At 40.9% G+C, this 4,768-nt stretch overlaps 1 protein-coding gene across 2 annotated transcripts in view; it reads right to left on the bottom strand.

The window, feature by feature from the left end:
• Positions 1 to 4,768, bottom strand: part of UNC5C (unc-5 netrin receptor C) — a 399,182-nt gene that overhangs the window by 230,100 nt on the left and 164,314 nt on the right. The gene's annotated exons all lie outside the window — the stretch shown is intronic.

The raw sequence follows: 4,768 nt of genomic DNA, 5'->3' as shown, positions 1-4,768 counted from the left end.
TTAAGTTAATAACAATGTACCTACCTATACAGTTTAAGTTTAAAAAATTTGGCTCTCCAAAGCAATTTCAAGCGTTGTACTGTTGATATTTGGCTCTGTCGACTAATGATTTTGCCAACCACTGCCCTAGACAAAAAACAATTTTTTTATATCTCTCATAATTTTTCATTAGATATTATACTAACAATCAGTTTTCAGATAAACACCAAATTTGTTCTTACACTATAAAAAAGTACATTGGACAGGACACACTGCAAGTAGAAACTTAAATAGCTCTTTTAATGTATTTTATCTGTGACACTGGATGCCTAAGAAATGAATATATACAATGTGACCAGTAGCATTCTTAAAATTCAGTTCTTTGGACAAACATCCATATATGAAAGAAATAATGTATTTTTTACTGCACTTCACATTTTTAGACATAGACTTCAGGGAATAAAGCTCGTTTAAATTAGCTGTGCAAAGCAGAGAGTAAAGATCACCTCATTCTACAACATCAAGACAACTATCAAAAACATTTCTTTAAAACTCTCATGTATATTTTAGAGCAGTGGTATTATTAATTGGCTGCATTCTGCTCCATCTTCATAATTCAATGTCCAGTTCCACATATGCTTCAGAAAATTGGCATGTTTATTGCACCCTTGGGACACAATTTCCCAATAAGAACTAGCCAAACATAGCTTATTTTGCTTCCTATCTGAAATGCTACAGTGGATTACATACATCCTGGCTCCGAAAGAGCAGGAAGAAAATTTATATCACTAACCACATGCAAGCGGAAACAGAGGAGTTCATGCTTATCATCCAAACCATTTACCTTGGTCATCAAAATGACTTGGTAACCAGAAGAAATGATCTCCCCAGAATTTTAATGAAAAGCACCCTCTACTGCAGAGTAATGGAATCTATTCCAAATTTTACCAAAGTTGCAAGCAAGAAACCCTCATTTCTGATTATGACACCAGTCGTGCCCAATCCTGGGGGCCAGATTCTGCAAACCATCTACCAAATTAGTGAAAATAATCGCTGCAATTCACAAGTGTAACTTCACTCAAGCCTCCATTGTTCATTCATTCAATTATTTGAGGGTCAGCTAAGCAAAGGTCTGGGTAAAGTTCTACCACAGCAGAGAATGCTCCCCATTGTGTGTGTCATTGTAAACCATTGTTGACTTGCTAAAACTGTCCATCTGAAAATAAAACTTAGATTTTAATTACTAGTTTAGACAAAGCAATGAATATGTAACTCTTGTTTCTGTTGCAAATTATGTGTTTCTAGAAGACAATAGGGCATTGATTTCAACCACAAGTAAAGCAAGGCATCTGGACTTTGTCTTAATGAGATAAAGTTTAGTTTGTGCTTTCTCAGTGGGATGGTTTCTGCTATTTAATTAGTAGCAAAAAACTTTAGCAGCCTGTCCTTTTTCTGCCAGCAGTGGAAATGAGGTTGCTGCAGAAGGCTTTCAGGGAGAAATGCAGCTTTATAACTAATTAGATAAAAATCACAGAAAAAAATCTTGTTTATTACTTGAGAGGAAACGGAAAACATTATTTGACTCCATGAATTTCCTGAATAACATAGAAAAAACATAGAATTTAGGTTCTGTATTTCTCCACTGAAGTCTTCCAAAATAAGGCCAATTTACTTCAAGCATGATGTTTTTATCACAGGATTTTCTAATATCTCAGACAACATTAGGATACAAAATATGAACAGAAGTATATCACCTGGAATGCTATGTCCTGAAACAGAAATGCAATCACTATAAAATAAGAAAAAAATGATACAGGAATTATCATGCCAGAACCAGTATTCTAAAAATGCTAACAGAGTCATGATTAAGTACTAATTACTTTAATTTAAACAGAGCCTTCCCTGGAGAATAGCAGAAAAACCTTGTCAACAACTTCACAAAAAAAACCAAACACCCCCCTAAACTGCACACAATAGGCAAAAACTATTTCAAATTATTGAGGATAAAAAAAATTATGGAAAATATGTTTTCTCCACTAGTGTTTTCAAATTGTATCAGGTGTCTTTCCTGCTAAAAACCCTTTAATGGATCCCCACTGCACTTAGGAAAAATCCTCACCAAGGCCTGGAGTTCCTTCCTACCTCACCACAAATCCAAGTACTTTTTTCTTGTTATCCTCTATAACACCCAAGTGGGTTTTCTTCATTCATGTTTTTCTTAGAACCCTTCTCCTTCAAGGTACTTAAGAGAAATTGTACTGACTAAAGCACAGACTAAACTTTATCTCATTAACACAAAGTCCAGATGCCTTGCTTTACTTGTGGTTGAAATTCAATGCCCTATTGTCTTCTAGAAACACAGAATTTGCAACAGAAAGAAGAAACAAGAGGTACGTATTCATTGCTTTGTCTAAATTAGTAATTAAAATCTAAATTTTACTTTTATGTATAGGAGTAGGACTTCTGTTTGTCTTTAATATTAGTCTCCCTTATTAGAGTATGTGTTCCTCAATTACAGGGACTGTGTCTTCATTGTTTAGCCCTAACCTAGCACAATGTCTGCATATACTCACATATATATTTCAGGAAATAAAGGTTAAATTTTCAATCATTGTTCTTGGTTCCTAACACTGCTACAGATAAAAGTAACCAATCGTGTATGTATGATGTATGTATATATATATATAGTAGACAAAACTGTTCTTGCAGTGGACATATCCTAAACTGATCCCTATGAGTTACATCCTTGAATGATCCCCTTTCCTATGACCTGCTCCTAATAGAATATGGTAAAGCTGATGGAATGTTGGTTTTGATGAAATAGGCTGCTGTGCTCTGAGAGGGGCCTGGGGTGAAAAGCTGTGGGCAGACTGTAGGAGCTGAGAGTAACCCTCACCAATAGCCAGCAAGAAAAAGTGGCCTTCAGTCTTACAGTCATGATGAAATAAATTATCCAACAACCTGAGGGAACTTTCATATGAAGCCAGGAAGCTGTTCTTGCAGTGGACATATCCTAAACTGATCCCTATGAGTTACATCCTTGAATGATCCCCTTTCCTATGACCTGCTCCTAATAGAATATGGTAAAGCTGATGGAATGTTGGTTTTGATGAAATAGGCTGCTGTGCTCTGAGAGGGGCCTGGGGTGAAAAGCTGTGGGCAGACTGTAGGAGCTGAGAGTAACCCTCACCAATAGCCAGCAAGAAAAAGTGGCCTTCAGTCTTACAGTCATGATGAAATAAATTATCCAACAACCTGAGGGAACTTACTGGTATTGGTGGATTCCCCTAAATCAAGTATCTGATGAGAATGCACTCTTGGCCAACACCTGCACTACAACCTGTTGCAACCTTGAGTAGAGAAGTCAGGTAGGCTGTTCCTGGACTCCTCACCTGCAGAAATGATGAGATAATAAATGGGTGCTACTTTAAACTGTTCACGTTTAATTGGTTCATAACTAAGTGCCTTCCATGTGCACTACAGGATTCATAAGTTAAGATGCACTTTTCAGAACCTGTGGTGGGTGTGCTGCTGTTGGACAAAACATATAGTACAACAACAATAGGACTTAATAGTAATGCAAAGTAGTCAACATATATATTCAGTGCTTTCATGATAATTTATTCTAGTCCTTATCCCAGCGCCACTGGATTGGAGCCCTTGCTGGTGTTTAGGGACAGAACAAGTGGCCAAGGGCCTGGGAGAGGTGATACTGATTGGATCTGATCACACAGAGCTGCTGATTCCCCGCTTTCATATGAAGCCAGGAAAAATATTTTATTTACCTGTGTATCCCCTAGATGCATAGTTAACATTCAAGAAATACTGGCTTTTAATTGAAAGCCCAAGAGATATTAGAGTATGATGGAGCATGGCAATGATAGCTTTTTGAAAGCAGCATCTTAACATTGGTTATTAGAGATGTGGACAGTGTATTATCTATAACTAAAGGCCTGATGAATGAAAATTCATTCACTGGAGGGTGGGTCCCTCAGCCTGGCCTGCCCCCTCTCACAGTCCAGGAGCCCTCACGGACAGGAGGCGACCTGGTGATCAGGGGAAGGTAATGCCCCATCACACCTCTGTTGCTGCCACTGCCGGCAGTGCAATCCTCGGCCGGTTCTGGTTACCTGAACCTCGGGCAGCCCTGGGCGGCTGGGCAGCTGACAGCTGAGGCTTGCCTGTTCCTCAGGCTGGCCCTGGGTGGCTGGAGGGCTGAGGGGACTGGGGGACTCCGGAGGCAGGCTCGCAAAGCAGCCGGGTCCACATGGGGGAGGGTTTGGCCTTGCCGTGTGCCTGCCACCCCTGTGAGACTGAGGGGACTGGCCACCGCTATCTGTTCCTGTGGGCACCGCCATCTTTGAGGGCTTGACAGTCAGTTAGCATATTCCCTCCTTATTGGCTGGGTGCCGCCATCTTTGCGATGGCCTGAAGGTCAATTAGCATATTCCCTCTTTATTAGATAGGATAATAAAAGTGTAATATGCAAATTGACCAAATGGCCAAACAGTGGAACAACAGTCTGGACAACCTTCCTGACAACCACCCTATCACATGCACTGGTGCCAGGCCAGCCAAGGCATGTGCAATGTGATTGGTTGGGGGGCCCTGCCATCACCCCATGATCACCCCGTAGAGGGAGGCCCAGGCTACCCGCTGGCAGCACTGTGGCTGGTGGGCAGGGCCTCCCTCTCTGGGGCAATTGATCTGGGGGCCCCCCCGATACATCACCCATAGAGAGAGACCCAAGACACTGGCCAGCAACGCTGTGGCGGGGGGGGAGGGGGGG

The sequence above is a fragment of the Myotis davidii genome, unplaced genomic scaffold (assembly GCF_000327345.1).
Source record: "Myotis davidii unplaced genomic scaffold, ASM32734v1 scaffold252, whole genome shotgun sequence".
Classification (NCBI taxonomy): Eukaryota; Metazoa; Chordata; class Mammalia; order Chiroptera; family Vespertilionidae; genus Myotis; species Myotis davidii.
The sequence above is the reverse complement of the archived record's forward strand: the minus strand, read 5'-3'. Positions and strand labels throughout refer to the sequence as shown.